Raw genomic sequence first — 8877 nt, forward strand, 5'->3', positions numbered from 1 at the left:
CCCAGCTTAGTGTCATCAGCAAACTTGCTGATAGTACACTCTATTTCCTCGTCTAAATCGTTAATGAATATATTGAATAATATTGGCCCCAGTACTGACCCCTGAGGCACTCCACTAGATACTGGCCTCCAACTAGACTCCGCACCATTGACTACCACTCTCTGGCTTCTCTCCTTAAGCCAGTTTGCAACCCATCTCACTACTCTATTGTCTACACCACACCTCCTCAACTTAGCTGTGAGGATGCTGTGGGAGACTGTGTCAAAGGCTTTACTGAAGTCAAGGTAGACCACATCCACCGCTCTGCCATCATCCATCCACCTTGTTACATTCTCATAAAAGGCTATGAGGTTGGTCAAGCATGACTTACCTTTGGTAAAGCCATGCTGACTGCCCCTAATAACCCTCTTATCCTTGATATGCCTTGAGATGGCACCAAGGATAAGCTGTTCCATTACCTTCCCAGGGACAGAGGTGAGGCTGACCGGTCTATAATTACCCGGGTCCTCCTTCTTGCCCTTTTTGAAGACTGGAGTGACATTTGCTTTCCTCCAATCCTTGGGCACCTCCCCCGTTTCCCAAGACTTGGCAAAGATGATGGAGGGCGGTCCAGCAATGACTTCAGCCAGCTCCCTCAGCACCCGCGGATGCATCCCATCTGGACCCATGGATTTATGGATGTCCAGACTATTTAATTGCTCCCTAACCCAGTCCTCATCAACTAAAGCAAACTCCTCCATTGACCTGGCTTCATCCGGGGTCTCAGGGGTACAGGGCTCCCTGGGACAGCCTCCAGCAGAGTAGACAGAGACAAAGAAGGCATTCAATAATTCTGCCTTCTCTGTATCTTCTGCCACCAGGGCACCCACCCTGTTCATCAGTGGGCCTACATTGCCTCTGGTATTAGTTTTATCTGCTATGTATTTGAAAAAGTTCTTTTTGCTGTCCTTGACCCCTCTCGCCAGCTGTAATTCTAAGGAGGCCTTGGCTATCCTAGCTGCCTTCCTACATCCTCTAACAGCAGCCTTATATTCTTCCCAAGTGGCCAGCCCCTGCTTCCACGACCTGTAAACTCTCCTTTTCTGCTTGAGCATACCCAACAGATCCCTATTCAACCACGCAGGCCTCCTGGCTCCCTTCCTTGACTTTCTTCGTGTGGGGATGCTCTGATCCTGAGCGTGGAAGAAGCAATCTCTGAATGCAATCCAGCTATCTTGGGCCCCTTTTCCTTCAAGCAGGCTTGCCCATGGGATTTCCCCCAGCAATTGCTTGAAAAGGCCAAAGTTAGCCCTGCTAAAGTCCAGGGTTGCAATTCTACTTGCTATTCTGTTCCTGCCACCCAAGATGCTGAACTCCACCATCTCGTGGTCACTGCAACCCAGGCAGCCCTCAACCTTTACTGCTTTGACCAGACCCTCCTTGTTAGTGAGGATGAGATCCAGCAGTGCACCTCTCCTAGTCGGCTCCTCCACCATCTGCATGAGGAAGTTATCATCAATGCACTGGAGGAACCTCCTGGACTGTGGCTGGCTGGCTGAATGGTCCTTCCAGCAAACATCAGGAAAGTTAAAATCCCCCACAACAACCAGGGCCTGTGACTGTGAGGCCACTCTCAACTGCCCATAGAAGGCCTCATCAACTTCCTCAGCCTGATCTGGTGGCCTGTAACAGACACCCACAACAGTGTCACTCCTGCCAGCCTGCCCCTTGATCCTGACCCATACACTCTCAAGTCGCTCCTCATCCACTCCTGGGCAGAATTTAGTACATTGTAGTTGCTCTCTCACATAGAGAGCAACTCCACCACCACGCCTGGCTGGCCTGTCTTTCCTGAAAAGGGCATAACCATCCATGACCACATTCCAGTCATGTGAACTGTCCCACCATGTTTCCGTAATTGCCACCAGATCATAATCTCCCGACCGAACATAGGATTCTAACTCCTCCTGCTTATTCCCCATGCTGCGCGCATTGGTGTACAGGCATTTCAGGGAGCGAGCAGAGCACACCAATTTCTCCCTAGGGGCATAGGAGGCCACCCAGTCCTCATCAGTTTTAGAATGCTGCCCCACTGGGACAAGCCCAGCTACAACCCCATCCTCCTTCGAGCCTAGTTTAAAGCTCTCCAAATGAGCCCAGCTAATTCCTGCCCCAGCATCCTTTTGCCCCTGCGAGATAAACCTTTCCCGCTTGACACTGTCCGGACTGGTGACTTATAAAACCAACCATTATCAAAAAATCCAAAGCCCTGTCTGTAGCACCAGTCTTGGAGCCAACCATTAAGAGACTGAATTTTCCTATTCCATTCCAAATCGTCACTAGAAGATGGAAGGAGTGAAGAGAAGATCACTTGAGCCCCTGAGTCTTTCACCATCCTTCCCAAGACCTTGAAATCGTTCTTCATTCCCCTCAGACTACGGGAAGCGGCTTCCTCCCCATCTGTCTGGAAGACCAGCAGCGGGTAGTAGTCTGTCGGGTGCACCAGTCTGGGGAGCTCTCTAGCGATATCCTTGATCCGGGCTCCAGGTAGACTACAAACTTCCCTAAGATGAGGGTCAACCCTGCATATTGGGCCCTCTGTTCCTTTCAGAAGGGAATTTCCTATTACAATCACCCTTCTTTCTTTCTTATCAGAGGCAGTCTTAAGTTGTGAAGTCAACCGCCTCTTCCTATGTGATCTTGTAGGCAGGCTTGGCACCACCTCCTCACCTACCTCTTCTTCAAGATCCAGGGCCTCAAACCTATTACGGAGGGGCACCTGGGGAGACAAAGCAGGCAGGGAGGGGGGCTGCCCGTGACGCCAAACCGGAATACACTTCCAACCCTCATCGTCTTTTAGGTCCCCTACCTCTGCCCGACAGCAACAAGGGCAGGGCCGTCTCAGGACTTCCGCCTCTGTCCGAGAGGGCAGGAGGTCCATCTCCTTTTGGGGGGTACCTCCCTGGGACCTTTCTGACTGGCCCGTCAGGGTGTTACTCCACCAGTCGATCTCCCTTTCGCACTCCCTGATGCTCCTCAGCATCTCAACCTCCTCCTTAAGTTTCACAACCACGTCAAGCAGATCTTGCACCTGCTCACACCTCACACAGGTGGAGAGCTGGCCTCCCTCCCCCGGCAGCAGCAGGCTCTGGCACTCCCTGCAGCTGGAGACCTGAACAGCCACCGTTCGGGACAGAACCTCCTCAGTCTGCGTTGCCACAGTCTGTTTGAGACAAGCTCTCCTCCTGGAGGCGACCATGGTCATCAGCACTCTGGGATGCTGGCAATAAGTTAGAGGGTGGCACAAAACACTAACAAAATGGAAATTTATGACTTTTTTAATATATATACATATATATATACATTTTTTTTTCCTAATAACCATCTATAAGAGCAAGAATGGCCAAGTAAAAATATTTTAATAACTCTCTCCTGGCCAGGGAGGCCTCCTGTATCTGCCACAGGTCCACAGCCACAGCACGTTTCGCATGTTTCTTCTGCGTGCGAACACTGACATTCCAGCACTCAGACACGCTGTACCCAGCTGCTTGCCATGGCCATATGCAGCTCCCAGGCCCTTTCCTCTGAGCAAAGAAGGAACCACTTCTACCCCTTTCCTCCAGGCCAGATCAAATTTCAGTGCTTTCCTGGTTGGTCACTGCTGCTTCTTGGGTGTCCTACGCATTATGTGTGCTTGGTTGACTGAATTCATAATACTATTACAAGATAGGAATTTTGGTTTTCTAGAATTAACAGGTGTAATGAAAACAGTTCTCTTTTGATTTAAGGGAACGTGTATAATTTCCAATAGGAAGGTTGTCTCATTTCAGGCTTGCAGTTGGTTACAAATTAACACTGGTTACAGTGGACTGCAACTCCATTAGTTAACTCAATAGAAATTTTAGCAATTTTGCTATGTCCCAGAACCAGAGTGTGAAGCAGCTGTGTGTAATTGGATAGCAATCTTTAACTGTACGGTCATCTGTAATCAGTTCTGACTTAAATCAAGCACCTTCATGAATTTAAAGCAGCTACTTTTTTTTTTTTTTTTTCCAGATGAGAGTGTGTACTCAGTTATTATTGAAATATACTTTGCTTGAGCACCTTGGCAGATTTTCAAATGCCATCAGAGGGATAAATAAAAGTCCATTATGAGAAAAGTTAAAATGTGGCAGATATTTTAGGTGCTTAAACCACGCTATATAATACGTCTCAATTACTGCATAAATAGGGAGATAGTTCTCCCTGAAGTCTTATTTTCGAAAGAAAGAACTTAGTTCAGACTTTACTGATGGAGAAACCTCATTTGAGTTTAAATTTAAAATCTTTGTTTCAGGAGCATTTTCAATAAATAAGAGGTCCTGTTCTAAACATGCCATGAAAAAGTGTTGTTTTTTATAGCTGAGGTCTAATAACTCAGGGTTATATAATTCTTTAAATGTAAAATAACTGGTGAAATCCAATTTGTTAAGACATATATAAATATTACAGATTAAATGAAAAGATTAATTCAGTGTCATTGAAAGCCTCACCAAGGATGTCTAAAGACTAATTCAAACAAGCTGTGCCTTGAAGATCTTTAAACTGATTTGCACAAATGAGGACAATAATTTTTAGACCCAAATGAAAGACTTTACTATCTATCTGATTTTCAATGCTGATTTTCTGAATAGTAAATTTGCTCTGTTTTGCTCTCAGAACATGTTAGTGACGCACGTGGCTTTGTGTTCTTCTTCCAGCTGTAAAGGTAATCTGTCAAGTTGCCTTTTTTTCTCACATATTTAAGAAAAATATAATTTTGTTTGTTTGTGGGAACATTTTATTTTCTTTCAAGGATAGATCTCTGATGTTATTAAATTCCTTGAAGATAGACATGACAGCTTTTCTAATAATGTTTGGATCAAGATCAAGGACAGTTAGCTATTTAAAGGTAGATAGAAGTTTATGTGTGCTTTGTTTACTCTTTGAAAACACCCTTTAATATATAATGACTTCAGTGATAACTTCCTCTAACTACAATGATTTTAGAGATGATAAGTGTTGAGAAAGGTTTTGATTCTTCAAATCAATATACTTCTGGTAACTGAAAGATAAACCCTGCTCCCCTAGAGCAGATGAACTCTGCACAAGCCCTCTGGAGGCTATCACCGGTGTGAAGAATCAGATGCAAAAGGGATGCACTGACATGTCTGGCAGTTTCTGAAGGCACACAGCAGGTGTTCTGGGGAGTCAGAACTAAAGTCTGCTTTGTTAAGGATGCATTTGAACAGGAGGGTTTCCAGAGCAAGGTTAAATGGAAAAGTATCATTGAGGTACTATGACTCAGGTCAAAGTGCTGTAGAGGTGCAGGTAGGCAGGATGGCACCTGGATCAGGTTGCTATGGGACAGCAACAATGGAGTCTGGTTGGTGGGAGTGGGACAGCCCCAAATTCTGTCACAAAAAATTTTCTATAGGGGTCACTAAAGCACCAGTTCCAATCCCCACTGATTTTCTTTAAGATTGTGGTGCTGAGAAAATGTTGTAATGGAGAAGATGCTGCTGGACATGAACCTTTGCTGGTTAAGAGGAGGTGGAAGGCTTCTGGTTACTGTCTTCAGTAATCATTGCCATTAAGATGCAGTTCCTTCAACTTTTTAAAAGTTTACAAAATTGCATTTAATCTATACAAAGTCTGGAGACCTCTCCTGGTTAGATTCTTTGGTCTTAACATACCAATTCCAGTTCAGTAACAAAATCTGAATGTTCTCAAAATTGCTAAAGTCCTCTTGAGAAATCTCTTCATTACTCTCAAAATGTCGTGATTTTAGAATGCACCATTTCTGTAATTCTCCCAGGCCTCACTTAAATCTCGCTGATGCTACTTTCCATGTACTAAAATTAGGTATTTTTCCTGTAGTATAGACCAGGCAGTGTACTCAAAGTCTGTATTAAAGTGACCAGCGTGACATTAGATTGCAGTCCGGTCATTGACTTGAGGGCAAGCGAACAACTTCACATGAATAAAACATGTAGAAAGCATTGGCATTAGCTGTTGCAAGTCTTCAAAGCCTCTCAACTAAATTAAGGATTAGCCTGAAGGAAAAGCTTTAGTGATGAAAAATGTTATGAAGTCCTCTACACTGACAATTCAAAAATTGTTTACATAAACAGCTGGATCATGTACAGCAGCAAACCTGAAACATAATGCAATTGTCCAGCATAGATATTCCTACACAACACTGTCACAGACAATCACACAAATTAAAACTAAGGAAAACCACTTTCATAATTAAAAAAAAAAAAAAAAAAAAAAAAAGGATTTATGCTGAAGGAGGTAACTGTTTGCTTGTAGAAATGACAGATGCTGGCAACTAATGCAGTGGTTTTACTGCAGTGAGATGTGTCTTCATATGCAATATAGGTGTGTGTCTTCTGCATCATTGTAAAATAACATGAAGCTGTTTCCTAGATATGCCTCCAGTTAATGCATATGTATACAGATGCATATAAAATATCTCATACTGAATAGTTAGCATGAGCTATTTTGTCATTTAAAATGAAGAAAAAACATAATAACCAGCGAGAATATAGATATTTGATGTTAGTGTTGAGTCAGTTTTCTTGCTCTGCAGAAAAAGGAAGTGGAAGTGAGATAAGGGAGTATTTTTAAAAATTGTTAAGAAAAATAAGTAAAATCATTATGCCCACTTGATGGGTGGGTGGGCATGCATGTGATGATCAGCAAGCAGAGAAATGTGAGGATTCATTAAGAACTAACTGTATCAACAGTACTCTTTCTCAATAACATAATAATTTGCGTCCTGATCATGCTCCAGTTTGTATTGTTTCAATTTGCCAACATATCTTTTCCATTCAGTTATACTACAATAAATTTTCCAATACTGTCCATGAAAAATAACTGCATCATATTATTAAGGCAAAACAGTTACTGTGCTCTCCCACAGACTTGACAACATACTGAGAGAGATAAAAAGATACAGAGAAAGAGGGAAAGGGAGGTGGAAAGGACTTGTCAGAAATTCTTTTAGTTGTAAGGAATTTATGAACAGAAGTTAATATAATTTTAGACTATTTTTTTTTCCTTACACATTATGCAGTATAAACCAAATCACCAAAAAAATCACTGTTAAGGACACATAGAGGAACACTTGGAAATGAGAGAGAAATAACATAATAAATTCACAAGGCAATGAGGTATTAAGTGCTCTTTGCATTACATCCTGATTAGTTCATCTTTCATTTAGATAGCCTTAGGGTCTGCAGAATTTCCCTTGTCCTTCAGTCCCCACCTCTGCTCATCCTTCTCAAGGTCATGCTTAGTGAAATGGCAACTCTACCTCCAGCCAAAGACGATTAGCTAGGAGGATTGCTGAAGAAGTTTAGTCTCTCTTGTGCCAAGTTTGTCTTTAAACATCTGGCTGAGCCCTTTGCCCTGCAGCTGAATCAGAACAGTCTGGGTATGAGAAACCAGTTAAGCCTTGTGGCCAAAAGTGTGAGCTTTATTTTTTCCCAAAGAAATGACACAAAAGAGCACCTGGGAGTCTGCAGTAGGTTGCCTCATGGAAGGACAGTCTGGACCAGAGAGTTTGACTGGTGGGGAAATCCACACTGCCCCTCTTTAGCCCCCCAGTGCAGGATCCTACAGGTGGAAGATCTCTCTGCTGGAACTCTTTGGGGACAGCCTGGCTTCTCCTGAGAGAGGACTGCTTGAGGCAGGATTTAGGTCTGAGCACCCTGAGCTGCTCCCTCTTAGTTTTGACATGCAGGCCAGCTGCCCACAGAGGGGGCAAGTGAAGCATCTGCCCTTTTCCCTTGCTACTCCCTTATTCATGGTATCACCCACAACAGTTCAGAGTGCCTAGAGACTAGGAAAGGAGAGCTTTTCTTATTATTTTTGAGAAGAACTGGTTTATCAAAGAGAAACAACTACTTTCTCAATATACATTATGAAGTTGCTCATTGCGTGTGAAATTATTAACATAAGAAAATACTTGAGAACAGTGCCAGACTCAGACTGTCAGTTAATTATTTTGTTCCTGAGAACAGAATACTACTTTGAGAAAACATGTTTCTTTTGTCCTCTTAGGTTCCTCTTTCTTTAGAGCTAGTTGTGTTTTTAGCTTGCCTTAAAAGTTCTGTTTCTTGAGGTTTGTGGGTTTTTTTCCTTTCAATATATAAACCATAATCTTTCTGTGAGATTTATCAACTGACTTTAGTATGCTGTTGACAAAAAAAAAGGAAACTGCTGTTGTTTGAAGCATCCTTGTTGTGGTCCATGATATTAAAATTTACTTTTTTTTTTTTTTTTTTTTTTTCCAAAGCTGAAGTTTTTGGGATATAAATATATATATACATACGTATAAACTGCTCTAGGATTGGTGTCTTTAACGAAAGGGCAGAGTCTCAGAAGGTCTTAGCTGCTGCAAAGCTGAGCTCCACCACAACTACTGCTTGCAGAGGTGGTTGCTCCTCTTTCTCTGTCAGCTGCAGAGCTGTCCCCATGCTGGCAGTTGCTCTGGGACCAGGCTTAGAGCCAGAGGGGTGCACATCACCCCTCAGAGCCGATGCATAAACACATGTACAGTCACACCAGTCTCAAGGAATTTCAAACCCGTAAATGTCTGTAGTCCAGAAGATTAGCTTTCCTGCCAAGCACTTTCTATGACTGGATGTCACTTCAAAGCAGGGTTTCGTTCGTATCCAGCCATAGGAAGCTGAAGTAGAGTTTGGGACGAAGCACTATTATTATTGTTAGAGGAAATCTGTTGTCTTTGATCCACCCCTTAAATACATGTGACAACTGTGACTGAGAAGTATTTTACAGACACTGTTTCTGGTCCTTAAGAATGTATTTAGTAAGTATTGCCAACTCTTGTAATATTATTCCATTTCTTAG

The sequence above is a fragment of the Columba livia genome, chromosome 1 (assembly GCF_036013475.1).
Source record: "Columba livia isolate bColLiv1 breed racing homer chromosome 1, bColLiv1.pat.W.v2, whole genome shotgun sequence".
Lineage (NCBI taxonomy): Eukaryota > Metazoa > Chordata > Aves > Columbiformes > Columbidae > Columba > Columba livia.